This window comes from Desmodus rotundus, chromosome 2, assembly GCF_022682495.2.
Source record: "Desmodus rotundus isolate HL8 chromosome 2, HLdesRot8A.1, whole genome shotgun sequence".
Lineage (NCBI taxonomy): Eukaryota > Metazoa > Chordata > Mammalia > Chiroptera > Phyllostomidae > Desmodus > Desmodus rotundus.
The window spans coordinates 90239001-90251926 of NC_071388.1; the positions used below are offsets into that span (position 1 = coordinate 90239001).

General features: G+C 38.8%; 1 long non-coding RNA gene across 2 annotated transcripts; it reads left to right on the top strand.

The window, feature by feature from the left end:
- Positions 1–667: 667 nt before the first annotated feature.
- Positions 668–12002, top strand: LOC123478448 (uncharacterized). 2 transcript variants are annotated; one of them, XR_006653648.2, is made up of 4 exons: positions 668–942; positions 2095–2210; positions 8887–9051; positions 10142–12002. It is a non-coding gene; the product is annotated as an uncharacterized lncRNA (long non-coding RNA). The 2 variants fall into 2 exon arrangements; XR_006653647.2 differs by having other exon boundaries at positions 8887–12002.
- Positions 12003–12926: the final 924 nt, after the last annotated feature.

Here is a 12926-nt window from a genome sequence, read left to right on the forward strand (position 1 = left end):
CAGCACACGGTTGGTGGAATGGAATTTACCATTTCGTTGACATGAGCACTCACTTTTACTTGGTTCTGATTTTCCCAATTTACTACATTTTCAGTATACATATCTTAAAACTGCTTTAAGTCACTATGGGGAAGAGGAAGAGCAAATAAATGTTAATGCTTAACCTAATATTGTGGAAATATTAGGCAACTCTTGGCAAGTCTAGATATCCTGGTGTAATGCCTAGCCAACTGTGAGAGATTAAAGAGGATTAAATCAGGTAAATTACCGGTTATACATTGAAAACTTCAAAGTGCTATAAAATAACGATAGTAAAAAAAGCTAATATTTATCGAGTACTTTGCACTTTTACCAGGCATAATGCTGATTGCCGTTCAGATAGTGTGTCCTTTGATGTTCACCAGAAGCCTATAAACGCATACCATTATTCTATTTTACAACAATAACAGAAAATACTACAATAATAACAAGTACAACAAAAATCCTGGAGACTAGGGAAGGCTAAGTAGTATTTTCAGTTATAAATTGGCAGAACTCTTTGGAGAATTTCTCCAGGAAGAAACACCTAAAACCCAGCCTTTGGTGTTAAACAGATCATTTTACTCTTGTTTTAAGGTAATAAGCTCCACATCCTTATCTCTACAACCTGAGAATGTGATCTTATTTGGAAAATAGGTATGCACAGATGTGGTTTAAGTTAAGGACCGTGAGAAGAGATCATCTTGAAGTATCTCAGCATGCCTTACATCCAATGAAAAGTGTGTTTGAAGACACACATAGGGAAAAGGAGAAGGCAGTGGGACCATGGAAGCAGAGTTTGGAGTGATGCAGCAACAAGCCAAAGAATGCCTATAGCCACCAAAAGCTAGAAGAGGCAGAGAACAGATTGACACAGAGCGTTCAGAGAGACTGTGGCCCTGTGGGCTTCTAGCCTTGAGAATGGTGAGAAAATAAATTTATGTTGCTTTAAGCCGCAAAATTGATGGTAATTTGGCATGGTAGCCCTAGAAAAATAATACAGAGATTTAGAGAACAGAACCAGAGCCAATTAGGAGAAGGTACAAGGGTGAACTTTGTAATCATTGGAAATGCTCAAGAGTGTGAAGGGCTGAGTTATGAAATTACTGGCTTTTGACAGTTGGAGTAAGTAGTTCAGTTGTTGAATGGTTGGGTGGGAAAGTTCATTGCATTGAATTAGGTATCTTTTAAGACCCTTTTATGCTTTTATTTTTCTCAGAGTTACAAATTTCTGACTATAGTTTTCTGGAATTACTTCTCAGGAATCCCTAGATTTTCCCCCCACACTATTGTTAATTGTTTTTGGTTGGGTTGTGAATAACCAAGTTAGGCCCAAACAGGAAGATTAGTCTCCAGGACAGGAAGAAGCCAATGTTGACTCTGCCTGGAAAATAGGTCAGGAATACCTGGCAGAGCTTCATATCTGTGCAGCCATCTCCCTGAAGATGATTAATCTGATGCTTTCAACACTTACAGGGGAATGACTTTCCTACGGACAAATGAAGAAGCTGCCTTCTTAATGTTATTATAGCCTCGTTATTCAAGCCATTAGACTGCCTGGGGACTCAAAACTTGCATAATTGTAGTTGACCTTCAAGTCAGTTAAATATTTTCCCTTGCCTTTGAGAAGGTAAAGAATTAATGCTTTGAATCCAATTAGGTTATCTAGCCAATTAGATGGCTTTTAGGAAGCCACAGGTAGGAATTCTTAATAAGGGCTTCTGTTCCTTGTAACTCTCTCCCATTATCATCTATGACCCTATGTGCTCTTGAGTTTTCTACTATCTTCCCAGCCCATCCTCCTGTATCTAATGTGTAAATTTTGCAATTCTTAAAGCTTGGATATAAAATCTCTCATTTTCTCACTTTGTACTTTTTCTCTGTGTGATTTCATCTCTGTTTAACATCCCCCGCCAACTCGATCTTCCTTTACAGTCTCTACAGTTTCGTCTTTTACAGATTGTCATATAATTGGGATCACATCCCATGTAGTCCTCTCAGATTGTCTTCTTTCACTTAGTGAAATGCATTTAAGTTTCCTCCATGTCTTGATAGTCGTTGTTTTTTTTTTTTTAGTACTGCATGGAATTTTATTATCTGATGGACTACAGTTTAATTATTCATTCACCAAGGACATCATGGTTGCTTCCAAGTTTGGACATTACAAATAAAGCTACTATAAACATTTCTGTGTAAGTTTTTATGTAAACTTTTTAACTCATTTGGGCAAATACCAAGGACTGTGAGTGCTGGATCATATGGTAAGAGCATGTGAATCTGGTCGGAATCCACCACACTGTCTTCCAAAGTGGCTGTACCATTTTGTGTTTCAACCAAAAAAAATGAGCATTCCTGTTGTGATTCAAGTAGGTGTACAGTGGTATCTCTTTGATGTGGAACATCTTTTCATATGCTTATGTGCAATCTGTATATCTTCTTTGGTGAAGTGTCTGTTAAGGTTTTTGGCCTATTTTTCCCATTTTGTAATCAAGTTGTTTGGGTTTTTTTTTGTTGTTCAGTTGTAAGCATTGTTTGTACATTTTGGATAACAGTTCTTCTTCAGTTATATGCCTTAGCTTTTTCCAGTCTTGGGTTACTTGAGAAAAAAAAAAGAATGCAATCAATACCTTCTTGCTCTAGTCTAATAACCTTCTGCCATTAAGTTGAGAAAGAAATGGTGAGGAATGGTGGTGGAGAAGGAAAGAAGTAAGGCAGGCTGGAAAACTATATCTAGAAAAGAGTATTGGATGTTTCCTGGACACACAAATCACTGGAAGGAGATACCACAGAAGGCTTGTAAGTTCCTGAGGAAATTTCATTGCAAAAGAAATCATGAGACATAACTAAAAAGCACTTGATCGCTGGAGATGTTGAAAAGACAGTGTGGCTCCTTTTGAAGAAGCAGATGATGTACACATTCTGCAACGCCCGCGTCCGTGCTCAGCTCTGGGGTGGCATTGGTGCTAAATCGATGTTTCTTCCCTCCCATACCGTATATCCACCCTTAATAATGGTTCCGTTTTCTGCATCTATGTATTAGATCTACATCTAGGAATATTTTCTTATTTCTATGTTTTGGGGCTTCCTTGCTGACAGGGGCTGCAGGTACTTGGTGGCTGGTAAAGCCCAGGATAGTATTGTATTTGGAGAAGAAAATCAAATCTCCTACTTATCATGTCATAACTAGTGAGATACTCATTTTCCATGAGGATATACTGCTTCTCTCTTCCAATGGATTCACTGATTCTCTCAGTGGTCATAGGATGGGCCCGGAACTGATAGCATTTACTTACAAGCAAGTTATTCATAGTAAAGATTCCCTTCCTTTTTAACCTTTGAATACTCATTTTGTGCCCAGGAAACCCTTCAGGTCTTTTATTACAACTAAAAGTCAGAGTTCATGGTCTGAGTGATATTAATGAAGACTACAGGCAGAATGTTTTTAAAGGATGTGTTCACAAAGACAGATAACGCCCACATGTGCTTTGGCTCTGTGAATTTTTCACAAGGCTTTGCTTGGTGCCTTGGTTCTGGTGAAATGCACACATTTTTGCTGGTATGTCAGAAGTTCCTAGAAGACTACTACACAGTGGTAGTAACACTTCATTGCCTCCATTCTCTCCAAATCCTGGTGCACCCAGTTGGTTGTCTCATTTAAAAATTAAAAAAAAAAAAAAACGAACAAAAAACACCCCACTAATCTAAAGGACAGAAAGAAGGCAGATAAGAAAGGGAAGAGGGAGAGAGAAAGGAAGGTACTGTAGTGGACCTTCCCTTGGGTCTCCACTGGGAACTGAGCTGCTTCTAAATGGGAAAGCCTGCCCACAGGCTCCACAGTGCCCTCCTTCCCAGCCTTTCCCTTTCCTCATCCCTTCACCTCACTTCCTGTTGCCATGACATCCTTCCCTCTATAGTCCATGTTCAGAGGGAGACAGAGATCCTGGTGACTCATGACCAGAAACTGTGTTTGTGAGATAACAATAGTTTCTAAATTTAAAAAAAGAAGAAGAAGGAAAAGAAAATTAATTTATTACTGACCCACGATAATAGTTGGGGCATACCCTTGCTAAAGAGTCACCCTTGCCCCAGCTCTGTCAAGAAGGTAAAAGCACAAAAAAAGGAGAGTACCTGTCCTGGAGCCTTCTGACTCTGCTTCTTCTTCCCCCTTCGAGTGTTTCATTCTACTTTTACTTAAAGACTCCAGAGACTTTATCCCATTAAAAAAACATTGTTTTTTTTCCTAAGACGCTGAAAGGTTTTGTCCTGGTACTTAGACCATAAGAGAGACTTAGAAAACACTAGTTCCTTTACTTTGGTTAAGGAGAAAGTGACCTAGTGCACTAATGTACGAAAAGGTGTTACAGTTACTGCCAATAAGGAGATTTCCCTTTTAAAAATATAGAATTCTGGAAAAGGTGTATTAGCTGAGCAGAGATCAAATATTGGTCACATATCACCTCATCTTTTAGTAGATGTGTTTTCTTTGGCCAAAGTATTTTAGCAAAATCAGAAAATATTCTGTAAAAGTAAATAGTCTTAGTTAAAAAAAAATTAGATATTCTTATGTAGAAGGTCTCCCCATGCATAAATACACTGCTTTTTTTTAGATTGGCCACGATCCTTGTTTTGCCACAGACCCCACCACATCTTGTCTTATACTCAGAGGGCTTCACTCATGTTGGCTACCTGCTTGACCCCTCATGGAGCTTGTATTTCCCATTTCTGATCAGAATTAACATACATCTAAAGCTCATGTACCTGACTCCCCCAGGAAGCTTCCCCTGAATCCTGCCCCACTCTTCCCCAGGCTCAACGTCCTCATCTTCTGGTTCCACTCACTACTGCCCATCTTCCTCTATAATTTCTCTGTCCCTCTCCCTGGCAAACTGCAGGAATCTTGGGTGTGGAGAGGTTTAATGTTCTCTGTGGCCCCAGTACTGTCGCCTAGCAGGGAGATAAGGTCTCACCAGCTCAGAATGTACTTCTCTTGACATATCCTATAGAGTACAGTAGTCTCCCTTTATCCGTGGTTTCCCTTCTCTGGTTTCAGTTACTTGCAATCAAACCACGGTCCAAAAATATTAAGTGGAAAATTCCAGAAATAAACAACTCACAAGTTTTAAATTGCACGCTGTTCTGAGTAGCGTCATGAAATCTCTCTCCAGCCAGCTTCATTCTGCCCAGAGCGTGAATCACCCCTTTGTCCAGCGTCTCTGCTGTATATATTGCTGCCCATTAATCTCTTTGTAGCTGTCGCAATTTTTTTTTTTTTAATCAGATGGACTGTTGTGGTATCACAGTGCCTGGGTTCAAGTAACCCTTACTTAACTTACTAATGCAACATAAATTTTATTTATTTATTTTTTATTTTACTGTTTATGCTAGTACAGTTGGCCCTGCTTTTTCTCCCTTTGTTCACCGCTACTTAGCCCCACCCCCACCCCTCCCTCAGTCAATCCCCATGGGTCATGCATATATGTTCTTTGGCTAATCCCTTCACCATTTTCACCCAGTCCCACAGTCTTCCCCTCAGACAGCTGTCGGTCTGTTCCATGTATCTTTGCTTCTGCTTCTATTTTGTTAGTTTATTTAGTTCACTAGATTCTACATATCAGTGAGATCACATGGTATTTGTCTCTCATTGACTGGTTCATTTCACTTAGCATAATGCTCTCCGGGTCCATCCATGCTGCTTTTGTGCTGCTGTGTAGGATTCCATTGTGTAAATGTACCACAGCTTTTTTCATTCACTTATCTATTGATAGGCACTTAGGTGGTTTTCAGATCTTGTCTATTGTAAATAATGCTGCTATGAATATAAAGGTGCATATACTTCTTTGTAGTGGTGTTTCAGGATTCCTGGAATATAACCCCTAAAGCTTTAATTATCTTCTTCAGGGTCAGCCCATTGTGGTACAGGGTTACCCCTCTCAGTGAGTGTTCTGGAAACCTATCTGTATTGTGTACCAGCTGGCAGTATTGTGAGAGGCTGCATTCTGCTTCAGTGAATTTTTTTGAAGACTCAGTGTGTTTGCCCATTTCATGATGGGTGATTTACAAGCGCATCTGCCCACACCACGCTGAGTGTTCAGTAGTTTTTAACCAAAAACTGCATGACCCTCATGCCCCACCCCCCCTATTCACCTGATCTTGCCCCAAGAAACTTTTCTATGTTTGTTTTCCAGGATGAAAAAAGTCCTCAAAGGGAAACAAACACTTTGCTGATGCAGAAGAGGTGAAACAAAAAATGGCAAAAGTACTAACAGGCATCCAAATTGTTGAGTTCAAAAACTTTTGAGCAGTGGGAAAAATGTCTCAATAGGTGTATTGCATCAAATGGAGAGTACTTTGAAGGTGACTGAAGTTTAAACATGTAAGAATAAATACACAATTTTTTATAGATAATTTCCATTTTTGTGGGGGTCCTCCCTCATGTTCCCAGAAGTGGAATCGCAGGGTCAAAAAGGAGTTCTATTTCTAATTTTTTGAGGATACTCCATACTGTTTTCCACAGGGGCTGCACCTGTTTGCATTCCCACTAGCAACACACTAGGGTTCCCTTCACTCCAAATTCTCCCCAATACTTGTTGTTTGTTGACTTACTGATGGTAGCCATTCTGATAGATGTGAGGTGATATCTCATTGTGGTGTTAATGCATCTCCCTGATGATTAATGATATTGAGCATTTTTTTCACATGTCTATGGGCCTTCTGTATGTCCTCCTTGGAGAAGTGTCTATTCAGTCCTTTGCCCATTTTTTAATTGGAATGTTTCTCTTCCTGGTGTTGACTTGTAATTAGTTCTTTGTATATTTTGGAAATTAAATCCTAATCAGATGTATCATTGGCAACTATGTTCTTCCATACATGGGTTCCCTTTTCATTGTGATGATGGTTTCTTTAGCTGTGCAGAAGCTTTTTAACTTGATGTAGTCCAATTTGTTTATTTTCTCATTTGTTTCCCTTGTCCTAGGACAGGGGTCCCCAACCTCTGGGCTGCAGACTGGTATTGGTCCATGGCCTATTAGGAACCAGCCCCAAGCAAAGCTGGCCTGATGCCTGAGCTCTGCCTCCTGTCTCCCTGCAACAAACCATAGCAGAAGAGCTAGTGAAGCTCACCTGAATTTTTCCTACATGCCCTCTCACCCATGTTCCAGGAAACTGGTCCCTGGTGCCAAAATTTTGGAAACCACTGTCTAGGAGATATATCTGAAAAAATATTGCTATGTGCAATCATGTGTGATATCCAAGATTTTACTGCCTATGTTTTCTTCTAGGATTTTTATGGTTTTATGACTTACATTTAAGTCTTTTATCCATTTTGAGTTTATTCTTCTGTATAGTGAGTTGGTGGTCTAATTTTATTTTTTGCATGTACCCATCCAGTTCTCCCAGTATCATTTATTGAGGAGACTATCTTTACTCATTGTATGCTCTTGCCACCTTTGTCAAATATCAATTGACCATAAAAGCACGGGTTTATTTCTGGGTTCTCTGTTCTATAACACTGATTTATATGTCTGTTCTTATGCCAGTACCAGGCTGTTTTGATTACATGGTTTTATAGTATAGTTTGATATCAGGTATTATGATCCCTCAAACTTTCTTCTTCTTTCTCAAGATTGCTGAGGCTATTTGGGGTCTTATTTGGTTCCATATAAATTTTTGTAGTATTTGTTCTAGATCTGTGAAATATGTCATTGGTATTTTAACTGGAATTGTGTTGAATCTATAGATTGCTTTGGGTAGTGTAGACATTTTAATGATGTTAATGATTATTTTTGTAGCAACAGTATATGGGATTTTTTTTTTTAGTTTCTCTTGCAACAAAACTTATATTACACTATATTTTTACATTTGCTCTATATTATTAATTGTTATTGTTTCGATCTCTTACTATGCTTGATTTATAAATTAAACTTTATCATAGACATGTATGTAAAGGAGTATGTATACATTCCTATATATATATAATTCGGTGCTGCCCACCATTTCAGGCATCCACTGGGTGTCTTGGAACGTATCCTCAGCAGATACAGGAGAAATTACTGTACTTCCAGAAGTTTTCTAGTTTGCCATCTCTTTATCCAAGTCTGTTTTCTCCTGTGATTTCCTTTGGAGGATTGCTTCTGAGATTCCTGTTCGGCAGCCAACAGAGAGATAATTCTACATAAACAAACTATTTCTCTAAAATTCAAAGACTTGGAACAGTGGTAAAGGACTAGTTGCATAACCTAAAACTCTGTAAGGCTCCACTAAAGAAGCAATCATTTGGAACAGCATACACATCTTTATGACACATTTTCTCTATCTTAACAAATCCTACTTTCCCTTCAAGGCAGTTTCAGTGTTCTGTCCTTTTTAGAATTGTTTGTACTTTTTCCAGGCTACAATCCTATTGTATTTTTACAGATTTGTAATTTGGTGCTTAATACAGCAATTCATTTGTTTTACTCAAGTGGCCAGTGCAAAAGACTGTATCTTAATCTTTTAGGTATTCCCAGCAGCCATCAAGACCAGGCACACAAAATGTGCTCAATAAATATTTATGGAATAGATTAAAGTTGCTTCAAATTTGGGATCATAAAAGAAACTTAAAAATTGTTTCTCTTTGAAACAGTGGGGGGACATGGACATTACTAGAGTGCATAACATGTGATAAGGGCAACTATTAATTCATTAAATGCTCATGAGTATGTCCTCTGGGTCATAAATAATATAAGATCTATTTCTCCCCATGAGTTTTATGAAAGTGCAAAAATATTAAAATAGCAGCCGACATTTAAGCATGTATTTTGTTAATTTTTTTGGTTAAAAACTTAAATATACATGTAATTTTTTGACCAACACAGGTATCCTTTCCCCTAGGAAAATTTCAGATAATGTGCTGAGATCCGCTTATAGCCAAACGATTATGTAGACACAATCACTTTCCGAGGAGCTACTGTTGACAGAGAAACACAAAGTAGCCTGTGTTGAAAAAGACAGAAGTCATGCCTCTTCCTTAGAAGCAGAGCTGGAGTACAGGCCCAGGTGAGTCAGATGCCAAAGCCCCAGTTCTTTTTTCTCTATCTTACTGACATAAACTATTGCCCTGAGAAGCAGAAGCTTCCATCAAGCAAGAGCTGCCATTCAAGGTCTTGTTAGAAATGACCCTGAGAAATCAGTCATGAGAGACTACGAGGGAGTCCCAAAATTTTGCATGCTCTTAGTAAGACTCCTCTCCCCGTGACTCTCAGATGCACCATCTTTGTCAACATAACCTGACACATCTCCCTTTTTATGTCAGTCATTGCAAGACGTTCAGGGTTGACCCCTAGGAAAGCACTCATTCCTCCAGACACTAGTCTTTATAAGGCACTGTGAATCCCCTTTCTTGACTCTACCTCCCACTGACCCCCAGCTCTTGAAATTCTGAAACTCTGCTCCTTAGAACTCATAACCAATGATCAGCAGATACCCCTCTGTCCTCAACTTTTTTTTTTGAAGATTCCCTTTCATCTCTACACCAACTGAACCTGGCTCCCCTTGAGAGGGAATGGTGTTCCCCAATCACCCGCTGCAGGGGTTTGGCTTTCTTTGGATCACTGGCTCAGGTTATGGCATTGGGAGGTGTCTGTTTTGCTTCTCATTGTCACTTCTAGGCCACTTTACTTTATAACTCCATGAAAAGCCCCTCCTTGGAATCTCAAAACATGAATTTATGAATCCCTACTCTTTCTTTTAGTCATGTACCTCCCTCAGTTCTTTTTCCTCTATTCCTTGAAGATTTTAGTTCCTGGTTGGCTGTCACTGTCTCCTAAACTACTTCAGTCCTAATTATTGGTTTTAACAAAATGTATATCAATGATTCTTTCAATTTCCTGACCTCTTTCCCTCTAGTAACCTAGTCCTCACCTTATCTCAAGCACTCACTTCTATGCTTATATCCTAAGATTTGTTAATATAGAAATTGCTTCTCTTTCATGACTTCATTTTCATGCTTGCCATTGCCCTAAAACAACCTCCTGTTTATTTCCTCAAATGCTCCAACTCCAGTTATCATTTATTTGTGGTTTTACTTATCCTTTTTCTGTTGTTCTCAACTGTGGACAATTTTAACACATATACCGCCCCCCCCCAGGAGATAATTGGAAATGTCTGGAGACATTTGTGGTTGTCACGACCGGGTGCTAAGAGAATGCTGCTGGAATCTAGTAGGTAGAGTACAGGGATGCTGCCTAACATCCTACAATGCACGAGACAGCCCCAGAGCCAAGAGTCATGCAGTCCAAACTGCCAGTAGTGCCAGGTTGGGAAAGTCTACTTAACATGGCCAGGATCTACAGTTCGTTGATTCTACCATGGTGTTACGGATTGAATTGTGTCCTCCCCAAAAAATACTTTGAAGCTCTCACCTTTGATTCTTTGGGATGTGAACTTATTTGGAGATCAAGTCAATGCAGATATAATTAGTTAAGCTATGATGGGGTCATGCTTGAGTAGTCTAGACCTCTAATCCAATAAGACTGGTGTCCTCATTAAAAGAATGCCATGTGAAAGGAGAGACACAGGGAGAACTCCATGTGAAGTATGAAGATTGGAGTGATTTATCTACAAGTCATCAAATGCTAAAGATTACCAGCAAACCAACAGAAGCTAAGAAGAGGCAAGGGAGAAATATTCCCTACTGGTGTCAGAGAGAACATGGCCCTGTGACACCTTAATATCAGACTTCTAGCCTCCAGAACTGTGAGACAATAAGCAACTCATTTTGTGGTACTTGGTTACAGCAGTTCTAGGAAGCTAAGGTACATGGTTTCACTGGACTTACGTGATTTATGTCTTATTTCCTGCCTTCCCTAGCTTAAATGACGGTGGTTTCTAAAGCAATGGAATCTGTAATCTTGCACAACACCTAGTTATTCTAATCAAGAGGCAAAGAGATTAAAGTCTTGGTATGTGTTACAGTTTTACCTATCCAAATCAAGTGATATAATGTTGTTAGTATACATAATAAAGTTTGAGTAAGGTGAAACTGGAGAAAGGGCTAGGACTTATGTATTACACTAAACTGATATACCAACGTGTTCTCCATTGACATGGCAGAACCCCTGAAAAGGGACTTACCCTATAAACCTGCGCTAAATCTTCTTGAGATGTGTTGTGTATTGGTTCACATCTTCCAAGCTTGAATTCCTTGACCAATGACCAGTAGCTCCAAGTCCACAGCACTTGTATCAAATCTCTGAGTGAGGACTCTGTACAATCTCAGCTACTGTGGCAGGCCTGAAGCGATGATTCTGTTCTACATAGTTAAGTCAAAGACTTTGCAAACCTGAGTCTGTACACAAAAATAAACATACAGATGAAGAAAAAATAAATATGATATTAGTTTTTGCATACATTTATCTTATGCAAATATGATTTTACTGCTTTATATATGCTTGTAATAAAGATGTTTAAACATGACTAACATAGTAGAGAAAGGGGGTTTTACCCATTTATGTTTGCAGTCAATTTTCAATAGTTAAGATAATCTGATTTACTAAATTTATGAGTTTAAGTTTGAAGTTTTTTTAAAAGATTTAGTTTATTTATTTTTAGAGAGAAGGGAAGGGAGAGAGAAAGAGAGAAAGATGTGTGAGAGAAACGCTGATCTATTGCCTCTCACACATCCCCAACTGGGGACATGACCTGCAACCCAGGCATGTGCGCTGACCAGGAATCGAACCTGCAGCATTCCTGCTTGCAGGCCAGTGCTCAATCCACTGAGCCACACCATCCAGAGCTAGATTTCACATTGTTAAAATCCTTAAGAGAAGACCCATATGTAAATTTGTAAGTTTTATTATTAGCTTTATTATAGTTGTTTGTGTGTTTAAAATGGTTTGGTTTATGGCATTTGTATGTCTGCTTTCTTAGGGACTTACGGTTCTTGAGGAAATTCATTGTATGAAATGTGAACTGTAGGTGGAAATATTGACAGGAATGTAAATTACCAGGTCTGTAAAATGTATTTATGTGCATAAGACCATTCGAATGATTGGATTTATGCATTCATTTGTTGAATTATATTTATTTAAAATATAAAATAAAGTTTGTATATAGCATCTAAAAAATAATGCACATTTTGTTTGTGAAATGTATAAGCTAACTTAACAATTAACAAGTACAAACTGTACTTAATTTCAATCTAAAAATTCTTAACGTACCATATTTTTGCAACTGTATTTTAAAGTTTAAAGAAAAGCAAGGTCTTACATTTAGAACTATGATAACACTCGCTACTATAATTATTGTTTTCTTACACAAAAACCTCAATGAGAGTTAAACAAAAAAAACCTCAACTGATGTCAGCCTGAGGCGGATCCAAAAAATTTTTCTGATGAAAGTGACTGAGGCTGGAGAGAAGAAATCTGAGTTAACTACAGTAGAAAAGGCTTGAGCAGGAGTGAGGAGTGACAGTGTGCAGGGGACCATGGAACTTCAGTGTTGTTGGATCATAAAAAATGCAACACAATTCCCTCAGAAAGTAGATGCCAAAATCCTTAATTGGAAAACTACTCAAGAGGCAGCTGAAAAAAAACCTCTCCAAAATGCCTCCCACTTCTAAAGCACACATGCATATTGAACATGGTAAAAATGAAGCTAACTGCTTTTCCCAGAACTCTTTTCTAAGAAGAGGCCTTCGTGGGCAGTCCCACTTAGGAAACAAGGCTCTGTTTTGTGCTTTCTTCAGCAGAGCCTGGTGCCAGCTCTGTGGCTCAGGAAACAGAGCTCAATTGTCTTTCTCTTCTTCCCCGCTTTTCTAATCTATTAAGTTTCCCTACAGGCCATAGAACCATAGGAAGCCTCCTCCCCTTCTAGCCAGAAGGTCTCCATCTACCCTGAGGTCAACACATGGGCATGAATGTGAGGAAGCCTTA